Below are 14969 nucleotides of genomic sequence, written 5' to 3'. Positions count from 1 at the left end.
AGTGCCCTTAGGCGTTGAGTTTTGCCAAAATATTCAATACCTGCTGTGTCTATTCTCCAGAAAAGAGAACAATCCAATCTTCTTCACTGGTTGTGACTTTAGTTGAAGTGTGATTTTTAATTTGAGACACTTTGGGGTTGCAAAAGGAGATAATGGACTATTTAGACTGTGGAGGATTTAGAAAGCAGGGCAAAATTGAAGTCCTTTTTAAATGTCTAAATCTGTGAGGTTCACTTTGAAAAATAATTTTCCCAACATTATGTATACTCTCAAAGCATATTGAAATTACTTCAACAGCTGCAATAATAAAATGACACTGGAAAGCATGAACATGAAATACACGAGGCAAAGTAAAAGGGCAAAGTAAAAGGGCAAAGTAATGAGATCAATCATGCCAAGAGGATAATGAAAGACAGACCTACAGAACCTACTCAGGGAAAAAGACATGGGAGCAGATATTTATAGCACAATGGAAGAGATGTTGATAGAATTTTGCACAAAGTGCTATGGGAAAAAAATGGAAGGAAGCAACATTTATTGTGCTAGAGATGGGAGGAGGATGAGGAAAAGAAGAGAAAGCTTTATTTAAGTCTCTCTTGCCTTCAAAACAACAGATTTCTCAGTTGTTCCCAGAACAAAAAATACTTGGACTGCCCTTTTAAATGTGTGGCACGAGACCCTGACCTTCATCTATTTAATTCAGTGTTGTTAAGCAATACTGGACAATGTGTTTCTCTGTTTCCCTGAAGGAGCCTATTAGTCACGCCATGTATGTAGAAATGGATGGTCTGTGTTTGTTTCAAATCTGTGAATTTCCTCAGAGGTGGTCAGACAGGGGCAGCTGGAGGTTTGGAAAAAGGTGTGGAAAATGCCCCCCAACTGTTCCCCTGGGCTGGATGGGGAATGCCAGCAGGTTCTGAAATAGCAAGCACAATTGATCCTGAAGACGAAATTCCTCTTCTTGGCAGTTCTGCCCAGGGTAAGGGCTTGGGAGGAGAGGAAGAATGATGGTATAGGAATTCCCGTCCAAATCAGGTTGCAATCTTGGCTTTTCAAGGAGAGCCTGGGTGTATTCATCAGCTCAGAAAAAAAAAAATCTTTCATGGTCCAAAGAATGAAAGTCCTTTTATCTAACAGCTAGAAAATTTAGCTTGAAGAATATGCAGGTAGTTCTTTTTTGGCCCTTATTTTTCTCACTGCTCTGTGCTTTATGGGATGACTAAGGTGAGTGAGTCAAAAGTACAAGTATCAAAGAATTTCAAGTTCTTCACCAAACTTACTTTAAACACAATACTTTATTTATTTTATTTTTTAACACCTTTATTAGAGTATAATTGCTTTACATTGTTGTGTTAGTTTCTGCTGTATAACAAAGTGAATCAGCTATACGTCTACATATAGCTGTATATATCCATTCCCTCTTGCGTCTCCCTCCCACCCTCCCTATCCCACCCCTCTAGGTGGTCACAAAGCACGGAGCTGATCTCCCTGTGCTATGCGGCTGCTTCCCACTAGCTATCTATTTTATATTTGGTAGTATATATAAGTCCATGCCACTCTCCCACTTCATCTCAGCTTAATTTTTTTAAACGTGATTTTGAACTGAGAACAGCATTAAAAATTGGGGAATGTAGAAAAAAAACCCTCTCCTGCTGTAAGGGATTTTAAAGCGTTGCTAACTGACGAGCTTGTAGCAAATAACTCTGCCTTTTCAGTCTTTACACGCTGTAGGCAGCGTTTTCTCCCGGAAAGGAAAGAATATGGGTTTTGGAGGTACACAGTGTTCTCTGTTTTCAAATACTGACTCTTTCACGTATTGAGATAGTAGCTAACATTTAATGAGAGTTTACTACGTGCCAAGCACAGTTCTAAGTTTTCTATGCATAGGTATTTAATAGGAAATAGACCCAGCTGTTAGAATAGAGAGATCTAAAGTACAATGGATCAAGCAAGATCTAGATTCCATGTATCTCTCACGTTAACAGCACAGAGATGGATGGACTCGGCAGTGGTGAGGCACTTCTCCACAACATCCTCCCGGGACCTAGGTTCCTTCTCCATGCTATCTGGTTTGATCCTCCTCTGTGTGGTGCTGGCTCTCTAAAACCAAGCCCCCATATCAGACTGTAGGATGAGCAGCTTCATTTCAAACATGATCTTGAAGCCGCACACATCATTTGTACTCACATTCTGTCATCCAGGACTTAGTCACATGACCAGCCTTCCCTGCAATGGAGGAAGGGAAATCTAGATTCTAGCTAGTTAGTTAACCATGTATTTTGCTAAAGTGTAGGGCAGGGGTCCCCAACCCCTGGGCCGTGGACTGGTCCGTGGCCTTTTAGGAACCGGGCCACACAGCAGGAGGTGAGCGGCGGGCAAGCGAGCGAAACCTCATCTGCCGCTCCCCATCGCTCCCCGTCGCTCCCCATTGCTCCCCGTCGCTTGCATTACCGCCTGAACCATCCCCCACACCCCCGTCCGTGGAAAAATTGTCTTCCACGAACTGGTCCCCGGTGCCAAAAAGGTTGGGGACTGCAGATGTTGGGGGACGGGTCCGCCATCTTGCATGATTCCTGGGATTGCCATCCCTATAGGTTATAACGTGAATGGTGACCCTGAAGTTGGGTCACAGGGCAGCCCTGTTTGGAAATACTAAAAGGAAGCAGGGGACAATGGCTGTGGAAGACAATGAGCATTTTATGTCATGATGTATCAACTTCTTTAACCCTCAAAGTGACGTACCAGTTTTATTTTCATCTTTACAGGCAACTCAGTCACAAAATTTGTTTAAAATCACTGGTCCCATAGCCACAGCAATGTGAGATCCAGACAATTTCACACAGAAATTGTGCTCTTAATCACTACTGTATTTCCCCTATGCCTGAGAAACTAATATTGTAGCTACTAGCTTAGTAATTAGGTGCAGTTAATACATCAGTATTATTAAGATCCTACTATATTCGGGGAGTTGTGGAGTATATTGTAGAGGTTTTGTGTGTGTATGTGTGGGGGGTGTGGGCGTGTAGGTGTGTGTGTTTTCCAGTGGGCGAACGGGGTGGCTGATTTCTTGAGTGTATGCTGGAGATTTCAAATTCTGGCCAAAAAATGCCCTTTCTTCAGCTTTCATCACTGCATGTAATTTTTGTTTCTAGTGTTAAGCGGTGATGGTCTCTGTTTTAAAGATATGTTCCTTTCTTTTTTTTTTTTTTTTTTTTTTATAAAGTAGGCTATTTAATTTTATTTATTTATTTTTGGCTGTGCTGGGTCTTCGGTTCGTGCGAGGGCTTTCTCTAGTTGCGGCAAGTGGGGGCCACTCTTCGTCGCGGTGCGGGGACCGCTCTTCATCGCGGTGCGCGGGCCTTTCACTATCGCGGCCCCTCCCGTTGCGGGGCACAGGCTCCAGACGCTCAGGCTCAGTAGTTGTGGCTCACGGGCCCAGCCGCTCCGTGGCATGTGGGATCTTCCCAGCCCAGGGCTCGAACCCGTGTCCCCTGCATTAGCAGGCAGATTCTCAACCACTGCGCCACCAGGGAAGCCCCAAGATATGTTCTTTTCTAATTGAAGTTGGCTATTTGTGTCATACCCTTCCCATATCTCATAACTTTTAAAACTCATTTTTATCACCCAGATTTATAATCTTGTCAGTTAGACAAGATGAAAGTGGTCACTATCGTCTTCCAGTAAAGACTATATTTGCTACCCCACTGAAGAAAGTCTTCTCCTCAGCACTGGAAAATATATCAACCACAACAAATGGTCTTCCCTTCTGATAAAACATAACCCTAACCTACATATTTTGGAGGAATTTTATTATGGGAGAGAGAAAAATCCCAGTTAATTTGAATTTGCTCTTCTCTTCTACCAGTAACATTCAGTGTTCCTTTTTTTTTCTTTCTAAATTTACTATATAATGCTTTTAAAATAGTTATTTCCTTTATATATTTTGGTGATCATTTTGTGTATGCGTGCATTTTATATTTTTTTCTGGTTTTCTTTTGGCAAGAGGCAGAATTAATTTTTAAAACAGCAATATGTTGAGAGAAGAAAGGAGATGAGTGTCAGTGGTTGCTTGTTAGTGAATTAGTGCTTTATTCCTTTTTAAAAACATTTTTTATTGAGGTATAGTTGATTCATAATGTGTTAATTTCTGCTATACAGCAAAGTGACTCAGTTATACATATATATATGTATGTATTCTTTTCCATTATGGTTTATCCCAGGATATTGAATATAATTCCCTGTGCTATACAGTAGGACCTTGTTGTTTATCCATTCTATATGTAATAGTTTGCATCTACTATATTTTTAGGGTATTGACTGAGATGTAGCCTGATTCCCTAAATTTGTTTTTGACACTCAACTTGTAAGCTGTGAGACCTTGGGCAGATCACTGTACTTTCTGTGTTTTTGTTACCTCATTTGCAAACTGGGGATAACGATAGGATGAAACTTGGACAGTTAGTATGAGGATTAAAGAAGTTAATGGATGCAACAGTGCCTGGCACATGGTAAGCAGCTTATACAGTTTAGCTATTTATCATCATTTTCTTCATTGTCATCTTCGTGTGGGCTGGGTTAATAATCATTCTGTTATCCCTATGCTTGTATAGTGGTTGCTAGGTGTATTGGTTTGTTGACATTGAGAAGTTCAACTGCAGCAAGTGAACTATTCCTCCCTGGTTTAAGTCCATTCAGATAGACAGGAGGGTTTTAAGTAAAGAATATTTTGAAGAATCTGGAATTTTTCACTCTTCCTATTCAGAACAGATTTAGGTTAGAATCAAATGTAATTGTAGGCTTAATAAAAGATATGCTTAAACACTCATGGTAGAAGGAAAAAGGTGCTGAGATTGTTGTTGTTTTCCATATCTTCTCAGTAACTTAACTGGTCACAAAATATGACTGATCATTTTCTCTGTAAGTAGCTTTTGGCTAGAGCCTACAAATGATACAATAAGAATATAGACATTGCTCCTAGGAATCTTAAATTATATATATATTTATTAGTGCAATATACCTATAGACATTATTGCAATTGAATAGTTCCAATAATTACCGTTCTCGAAATGCCTATTGAGAAAATTGAGAAACCAAAACGAGTTGAAAGAATTAAGGAGTTTAGGCAGAAATTGTTTTTGAGGTGGATTTTTTATTTCTAAAACTTCCAACTATTTGTGAAACAAGTTCACACAAGTATCTGAGCATTCTGATTGGGTCCAAATCCAAACTTGCTGTCCAGAAAGTTGGATGCATCACTGTAAAATACCCCCCTCACTATAATTGTGGGGATGACAGATTTATGTAGAGACTATGAGCATGATATACATGAATAATAATGCTCAATTTTGCTATTTTTAGGAGACAGGCACATTGCTGTAATATTTAACTCTACAGAGTAGCTCACTTTGTAATTCCAGGACTCTTGAAGGGCTAATTCGATTACAGAATCATATACTCTGTTGATGTTTCACCCATGGCCTGGTGTAGCACTTAACAATAGGTGTGTCTACTGGCTTTTAAAAAACAAAGAAATGTATTTTCACATAGAACACAAAGTTCAGGGGAAGAGTGGTTCTGGTTTATCTTACTGGTTCAACAGCAGCATCAAGGACAAACACCTTTCCATCATTTTGCTCTACTGTTACGTGCTTGTCACCTTTGTCTTTAGTCAAATGCCCCCTGTGGTCACAAGAGAGTACAACAGTGCTAGGCATCATATCCAGACATGATATATGCCAGGACCAAAGAGTTTAGCTCTTTCTTGAGTCTTTTAAGACTGAGGAAAACTTTCTCAGAAATCTCCACTAAGCCTGCCTTAATGTTTCACTGGCTAGAATCCTATACCCCACTAGCAAAGGAAATGAGGCAACCAGGATTGTCTCAGATGAGTCAGGATCCACTCTTTGAGGCTTTGTGGAGAGCTGCATGGAGGAGGGTAAATATCTGAATAAAACTGAGGTTTACTTAGGAAGTAGAAAGAATGGGGATAAGGATACATTATTTCAGGCGTCAACTGTGTCTATTACACTTGGCATATAGTAGAATGCTCTTATGTTTTTGTTTTTATGAAAGAGAGAAAGGAGGTAAGGAAGGAAGGAAGGAAGAAAGGAAAGAAGGAGAGAAGGAAGGAAGGGAAACACTTGCATAATGTGTTTTGTTTAATCTTCACTGCTCAGCCAATAGAAATCTGATTTGTTTCTGTCAGTTCCAGGTAGAGCACAATAAACATATCTTTGGGCCAAGCATTAGAACCCCATTGTCAGAAGCTGATTAGAATTGGGTGGCCACTGCTTCTTTCTTGGCAAGGGGTCAATTCATTGCAGTAATGTATTAAATAGCCCTTCAAAATAGAAGAGCCAAGAAACAATGTCCTTTGGAACTAACACTCTTAAACAGTATCCAAATTAATGGAAAGTGCCTGCACTAATGAAATAAAACATCAGGGCTTTGGCAGGAGGTGATTGGCAGAAACACATGATGGCTTGGTATATCTGTCTCCCGGGGACATAAATGAATTCCTCCTTCTAAAAGTGAATGAACAACTGTGGCTGAAGCTAAAGCAATGGTTTAGAGAAAATGACTTCCTGCCTTCTGCCAGAGAACCTAGGAGCACATTTCTCAGTTTACAGTCAGGAAATCTCAGGCAGAGAGGGGTTAAATGACTCACATACAGTCCCTCAGCTGTTTTATATCAAAACCAGGATTTGAACCCAAGGTAATGGGTAACTGCTGGGCTATAGTGCATCTTCAAGGTTAAGTTTAATGATCCATAAATCAGTTTATTTCCATCACCTTCCTTACTTAGGACAAACCGTGTTCACCCTGATCCTTTGAAGAGAAGAAGTGAGAACATGATAACAGACGAAGTAATTTACTTTGGTAGTCTTATTTATGCATCATGAGTATATATATATATATATTTTTTTAATTAATTAATTTATTTATTTTTATTTTTGGCTGTGTTGGGTCTTTGTTTCTGTGCGAGGGCTTTCTCTAGCTGCGGCAAGTGGGGGCCACTCTTCATCGCAGTGCGCGGGCCTCTCACTGTCGTGGCCTCTCTTGTTGCGGAGCACAGGCTCCAGACGTGCAGGCTCAGTAGTTGTGGCTCACGGGTCTAGTTGCTCCGCGGCACATCATGAGTATATTTTGAGATAGTTATTGTTATTTTATAGATAACTGCAATTTATAGAGATTAGGTAATAAGTCTTAGGTCTCTCAGCTAGAAAATATCATATCTGGGATTCAAAACAAGATGTATCTGATTCTACACCAGCTCTATATGCCAACCTGCTTCTTTGCTTGGTATTTAGTCAAAAACACCAAGTAAACAAACAATCCACAGGATTTCTTATTCCAGAAGTAACCTTAAACATTTGAACATAAAAGTATAGATTGAGAATCTATGTGAATGATAACTTTGGAATTCAGCATGGAATGCCTCTGCAACCATAATAAAGATATTTAGGATTTGTTTCTATTTGTATAAATGCCAGGTAGCATTTTTTACACTTGAGGATTAGGTGAAATTTCTTCTGATCCAAAATTCTTTTCTCTCCAGGGTCACTGTCATCTCTAAAATTTTACCCAGACATCATTAACCTGTTTATGTAAACACTTCATTTAGTAGCAGAGAGGCAGTTAAGGTCTGGGAAGATGAGTCTAGAATCTCTGTTTCTCAAAAAGAAAGTTATTGATGTTTTGCGCAGCGGTATGTCTATATAAAAGTGTTTCAATAAAACATTGTTTATGTGAATAAGCATAAAACATGCCATATATTTTCATATATGGATTACACAAAGCTTTTGATTGCTTTACTTTCATTTGTCATATGTTCTCTACTGCAACAATATAGGAGCTTTCCATTTTGTGTATTAAGGGTCATAAGGACAAGTAAAATCAATCCTAGGCACACGTTTTGATGCTGGGCCATTTTATCTTTGCCATCCTGTAGGTTTCAAAGCATCTCTGCTTCACAAAGAAATCCTGAATGAAAGCAAAATGGAGTAAAAATTTTTAGAAAGAGCCTTTTAATTTTTGTCTCCTCTTGGTAACTTAAATCAATGCTTGACCTTTTTACACCCCTATCAGGATACGATGGAGTCTGCCTGTGCTGACTTGGAACCTCAAAGTGTGTGGTAAGATCTATTTGTCTTGCAAGCTGTCTGTTCCTTGGGGCACTGTGTGTGTGTGTGTGTGTGTGTGTGTGTACATAATTGCTTGGTTGCTACATGTGAATAATGTTTTGTGGTTTACATGATGCTTTCACCTATAGCATTTCATTTGAGTCTTCTGCTTCCATGAAATAGATATAGATGATAGACAGACATAGAGATACAGAGATACAAACAGATATAGAGAGATAATAGGTTGAACATAAGTATAAATGATTCACTGACGCTCAGAGAAGCTAAGTTCATGTAACTGGTTAGAAGCTTGTTAGAACCAGATGCCAAATAAGCCTCCTAACACTGAACACCACAGGGGGCCTTCCAAGATGCATCTATAAAATAGGGGTCCAGATGAGCATGTGATCTTTGCTGTGTCACAGCGCCAGATACTGCAGTGAGAATATCAGAAAATGACTTGTTTGTCAAAGCATGCTAAGAACAGAAATCTGTGTAAGGCATTATGTAAGCTCTTTTAAGTTAAAGTAACTTAGTGGATCCCAGGAACTTCTTTAAACCGAAATCAGAGAAAAGGAGACCAGTCGGTATAAAATGAGGAGGTGAAAGTTCTGTACATTTGTTTCTTATCTCATGTATACAGGCCCCTTAAGCTCTGAACTGAACTCTTATACACATGCACATTCCCTTGCAATTCAGTTACTTTTACCTTCCTTGCTGCAGGCCTTTGGGGACACGGGGCTGAGGGCAGTGCAGGGGGTGAGGGAGTGAGAAGGTTTGAAAATACCTCTGGTTGTTAAGTTTGAATATGACTATGGCTGATGTTTGGAGGAGGATTGGTTGCAAAAGGGACTTCTGTGTAGTCTGAGGTGCTTGCTGTTTGTATCAGAGAAGAATCACGGGGTGGATTTTGCTTCACCCACTGAGTAGTTAAATGACATCATGCAATCTTTTAGTTGTCCTGGTATTTAATTACTTCCTCTTTATAGGAGCAAGAATAGTCGCTGTCTCCTAGTATTATAATGAAAAGTATAATGAATGTACCTAAAACCAAAAAGAGACAACCAATAAAATGCGGCCACTGCAATGATGGTATTCTGCAGTTTGTAGGAGATCATGCTTATTGGTTCTGAGTGACCTCCTTTCCAGCTACTCAGGAGGGGCTTGTCTTGTGTTTATATTTCTTTCCTACAAAGATTCCCGAATTGCCAAATGCACCACTACTGCTTGCAGTATCCCAATGAGAGTATCTGATTTTGGTAGATTTGAAACTACCTAAACCTGAAAAGACAAATCTATGTCACTTTTAGAACTTTATAATTAAAACCTCAGCTCAAGAAATAAATGAAGATATGCAGAGCCAGTTCACTTCTAAGGTGAGAAAAAGTCTTTCATCATCACAACTTGGTGTTAAGATCACAGTGGTTCTGTTTTTCAGTCCAAATAAATGGCTAAGTAGTCTACAGAAATAAGCGAAGTCAGATGACTTTAAATTGTTCTGCACTAAATTGGGAAAAAATGAATATCTTATCAGGAAGAAAGGTAATATCATACTGTCTGTGCTGTTTTATTTAATCAAGTCCCTCTGATTTGGAAATTTCAAAATAATCATCATTTTTTCATGAATGGGTCTTTGAGGAAAAAAAAGCTAGAGATTCACTGCATATTTTAGTGAGCAAAGCATTTTAGACATGATGTATTTAGAGATATCAGATTACTCTTATCTAGTTTTCTGAATGCAGTTTTCCAGGAAAGGTCATTAAGTGTGTGTGTGTGTGTGTGTGTGTGTACATATATACAATATATTAAATATATTTAATTGTTATATATATGTATATGCATACTTTTTTGATTTCTTAAATATATAGAGAAAAGATTTTTTTTTCACCTTGACATCTAATGACTTTTGATCTCTCTTTCTTTGAATCCAGAGTGTAATTTAGCAGTCACTTTTGTTTCACTTTTGAATGAAGTGTGAATTCAGTGCATTTTATAATACAGTATGTAGTTATTGGGAAATGAGACTAATTTGATTCCAACCAACATATTTTAATTAACTGTTTGCTATAGGCCTGATACTCCTGGGTATATAAGGATTAAAAAAAAGCACAGTAACTGTTCATGTGGTCCTCATGAGCTAAATAAGTGGTTGTTAACTGGGGGTGATACTAGCTATCACTCAGGGGACATTTGACAATATCTAGAGAAAAATTTGGTTACCACAATTGAAAGGGAGATGCTATTGACATTCAGTGGGTACAGTCCTAGGATGCTGCTAAACATCCTAGAATTCCCAGGGCAACCATAAAAAATATTATATAGCACCCAAAGGCAGTAGTGCTGAGGGTACAAAACCTTGTCTTTAGGATAGAGAAATAAATAAGGCACTGTGATCAATGCTATTTTAGAGACATGAATGAAGTGCTCGGGGAACTCAAAGGAAGGAGAACTGGGGGTGGGGAGGTGTTGAAAAAAAGCGTTGTGGAGGAAGTGACATTGGGGCTTGGCCCAGAACAATGAAGAATGGTTTCCCTAGCGGAGGATGGAAAGCAGAGAGCATTCTGGGTAGTGGGGCAAAGATGAGCAAAACAGAAAACTAATCACCCGCAAGGCTTTGACTGCATGCGGTTACCACTGAGGCAGACTTTGATTCATGGTTATGTACAAATCAGGGTAATGACATAACTCCATGTGCGAGGGTTTTTTCATTTGTTTGTTTCAAATGTGGATTTTAAGCTGCATATGAAAAACCTCTTAAGAGAAGATATAAAATCATTTTCCACTAGCAGGAGAAAGCTTTTCTGCCTTCAGTTTTCCCATAGTGCAGTCAGTGTGTTTACAGACTGACCGCTAACTCTTCCTGTCTTCCAAAGCTTTCTGGAACTTGAACTTGGGACAAGAGCTTTACACAAGCTCAGAACCATTTGAGAGATAAAGTGATTCCCATGTCTGGAAAACCCAGAATATTAAGACCTTCAAAAGGCTCTCTGACAGAAAAGACCAGAGAGTAATTCAGGGTTTCCTTAATACTTATGGTACTATGCAGTAGCCCAGAGTGTGGGCTCTGAGAGTCTCCCCTCAAGAACTTACCCCTTGTGTGATATTTGATAAGTAATAAAATCCCTTTTTGCTTCCGTCTTCTTCTTCAAATGCATATAATGATATCTATATCATAAGATTGTTTTGAAGATTAAATCCCATACCATTTACAGCCTGATTTGTAGTAGGCACTCAATATTAGTTATTTTCACTTTCCCCATTTTGGTGTGAAAACATGGGGATCTTAAGCAAGATTCTAGCCTTCCTGGTTGGCAGAGAAGACATTGCAAAGGATAGCTTTATAATAGGAAAATGCTGAGTGCTGTGGGCAGATAATGAGGTTGTTCAATTAACAAAATGAAATGAGTGTGGTGCACGCAGTTGTTACGCTGAAGATGTTTTTGAAATGTTGATGCTGATGGCATACGTGGTGATTTTAAAAGGTCCATATTTAAATTAGTAAAAAAAAAAAAGAGAAGGGATTATAGGATTGGGTGGTGGGAGTGTGAGGTTGAAAGCAAGCAAGTTTAGTTTAGATTAAAGAAAAGTCTCTTGAGTGATTAAAAGACAACCATAAAGTCCTCCTGGGGAAATGGTATCACTTTATCTCCTGCTGAGCAGGTGGTATTATTCCTCTTTGCTTAGATTCCTGATAAGTCATGGCAGGAATGGTAAACAAATTATTTTCTGCTTCTTGTGAGCATAAATACTGGAAGATATATATATGTCACATACATACCTTTTACTTCTAATGTTTATATTTTAGTTAAAAATTCATTGAATAGTGAGTTTTATCATTAAAGAATGAGCTGCTTCTATAATCTAAAAAGGTAGAAATCAAAATATGGTACTTCTACCTATAACCTCTTATGTAAACAGTGTTTTGAGGGTTCAAACTAGGATTATTAAAATATCAGAAGATAGATTTCAGTTTCTTTTAGCTAATATCTTTCCCACTGGTACAAATATTAGTGGTGAGGGAAACCACATGCTTCTGTTCATAGTTTTCCTACTAATAGGAGATGAGATGACTTTCACCACAGTTAAGTTAGAAGAATGAATCTGTCACATATGTCACCTCACAGAAGCATCTAAATGAAATGCCAATGTAATCATTTTCCACATCCCTTAATCACCATGGAGATTAAGTACTAAATCAAAAGTCTGCAGAGTTAACCAAAAACAAAGTAATATTGAGTATTCAATGTCTGGAAAAAGTATGGAACAATCCTATTCATTTTTTTTTCCTTTTTCCCTAGCAATTGATTAAAAAGTTTGGAATTTCCTAACTTAATAATTTGTGTCACGTATAATACATCAGTATTGAATACTAAGCCCCAAACACAGTGCTAGCAGCAGTATTTTATTTAGTGCTAAAAGGAGAATTTTTAAAATTTTATTGAAGTATAGTTGATTTACAACGTTGTGTTAATTTCTGCTGTTCAGCAAAGTGATTCAATTATACATATATATTCTTTTCCATTATGGTTTATCACATGATATTGAATATAATTCCCTGTGCTATACAGTAGGACCTTGTTGTTTATCCATCAACATATATGCACCCAACATAGGAGCACCCAAACACATAAAACAAATAGTAATGGAGATAAAGAACATTATTATTCACATTCTACAAATGAAGAAAATAATCCTTAGAACAGATTAAGAATGTGATTGAATTCATGCATCCAGAGAGGGTGATGAAATAAATTTAATTGTTCAACAAATCTGCAATTTCTAAAGTAAAATAGATTGAAATGGAATGGAATAAAGTAGGATAGAATAGGATAGGATGGAGTAGACTAGAAATAGAATAGGACAGAATGGAAAACTTAGAGTGCATCACATTATAAGGTTTGATTGGTGAAACTTTACTTTCAGTTTTGAGAGTGGTAGAGAGAAAGATAAAGAGATAGAGATAGTGATATGAGAAAGAGAGAGGTGTTGCACTGTATATGGATTTCTTACTGGGAGGTATGGTATAAAAACTGAAAATTTTAGAGCAACTATGGTAAAGAATACTCTGCTGATACATTCCACCCCATGTTTCTATTTCACAGTCAAAACAAAATAAATATAATTTTTATATTTTAATGTTCCTGAGTAGATTGACACCCTGATTTAACATGGCACAGCTAATTAGTGGCATATTTGAGAGTAGAATATGGGTTTCTTACTACTTAGTGTTAGGTGTTGTGATTTTCTTTATTTTTGTTTCCTTTTTTCTTCTTTTTTTCATCCTAGGAGTGAGGGATTAAATGAATAAAGCATCAGAAATAACAAGTTGTAGGTTGTGAACAACTACTCATTGACTAGTGTGTCTGTCACACGTGTGGGCCTTTCCACTGCAATCAAATTACAACATTGATTATTTATTAAGTGCCTTTTTGGTAAAACTCTGTACTTAGGTATATGTTATGCTTCTTATTGTCTTGGGCTTCTGATATAGATGAGAAAAATAGGTAATTATTCGTAAACAATATAGTAACATATGTAAATAATTGGTTAAAAAAACTAAAATATTTTTCAAGTGAAAAGTACAGACCTTTACATTGTTCAGAGGAGGGAGATGGACATTTGACTCGGGTGAGAATTGGTAAGGAAACCGTGGAAGAGACAAAATTGAGTACACTTTTTAGGTGGTCTCAAGATGTGCCAAGGTTGATGAAGATCTGGTCAATTCTGAAGTGCTTACTGGGTTAATAGTTGAAAAAAATCTGAATTGTCACAACAGAAGTCACAAGCGAAGTAGCTGAGGAATGAACTGCTCAACAGATCTCTTTAGGGGTCTGTTGATATTATAATGCCATTTTGTGCTAGTTGTTCATGAGCTATTAATTGGAAAAAGTATGATTATGTAGTTATTCCAATGAGCATGTATTAAGAAATCCAGGTGCAATGGAATACATAAATGTCTCTAATGCAATATAAATGGTAATAATAAGTACTTTAAGGTCAAATTCTACCTCTTCCTTGAAGCCCTCTCAGATTCCTAAAGTCAATCCACACTGAGCTTTTCTCTTTCAAGAATCTCTCTAATATAGAATTAGCTGCATTATATTTAACACTTAGTTATTGTTCTGACTTTTTTAAATGAATTTTTATTTGTGCATCTCAGCTACTTAACAGACTGTAAACTTCTAGCTGCTCTTGAATTTTTCTACTCACATTTCCAGTACCAGTTCTTTGCTACATGATGAATACAGATTTGATGATTGGTTAATAGACAGAGGGATATATATATAGCTAGGAAATTATTACATTAACTCCTGTCAAATTTTCTTTCTTTCTTATGATATTAGCTACATTCTACCAACTATTGTATTTATGTACACTCCCAACTAGTATTTAAAATGTTCCTGTCAGATAGCAACTCTTCCTTATACTTACTTCAGCACACTGTACCAAACACAGTGTCTGCACTTAGTAGATATACGAAGTGAATAGTTGTCAAATGGAAATTGAATGACTTTAAGAAATAATAAGTGTGATATATATAGGAAGCCTAGTACAGAATGAGTACAGGGAAGGCTTTCAATAAACATGAGCTGAATGAATGAGTGAGTCCTGAATTCTAACTTTTGCCATCAAGTAGCTGTGAGACAATGTCAAATCACTTTCCCTTTCGGGGATTCATTTTTCTCATCAGTAACATAAGGTGTTTGCATTGAAGGATGGTTTTCTACCTACTTTTCAGACTCTAGGAATGTACTGCAGTACTTCCACGAAGAATGAAGTATTTCCTTAGCCAATGATAGGTATTATACTGGAACTAAGATATTCTTTAAAAAGAAGCGCTCCGTG

General features: G+C 37.7%; 1 protein-coding gene across 3 annotated transcripts in view; it reads left to right on the top strand.

Annotated features, from left to right (window-relative positions):
* Positions 1-14969, top strand: part of LRRC4C (leucine rich repeat containing 4C) — a 160292-nt gene that overhangs the window by 26184 nt on the left and 119139 nt on the right. Inside the window, exon 1 of one of the 3 annotated variants that reach the window (XM_036861044.1) lies at positions 8111-8135. The exons of the other annotated variants lie outside the window; for them this stretch is intronic. The gene's annotated coding sequence lies outside the window, so the exon portion shown is untranslated. Of the gene's footprint in view, positions 1-8110; positions 8136-14969 lie in introns of those variants that run through there. 3 annotated transcript variants of the gene reach the window in all.

The sequence above is a fragment of the Balaenoptera musculus genome, chromosome 8 (assembly GCF_009873245.2).
Source record: "Balaenoptera musculus isolate JJ_BM4_2016_0621 chromosome 8, mBalMus1.pri.v3, whole genome shotgun sequence".
In the NCBI taxonomy this organism is placed as follows: domain Eukaryota; kingdom Metazoa; phylum Chordata; class Mammalia; order Artiodactyla; family Balaenopteridae; genus Balaenoptera; species Balaenoptera musculus.
This window is presented reverse-complemented; position numbering and strand designations above follow the sequence as displayed.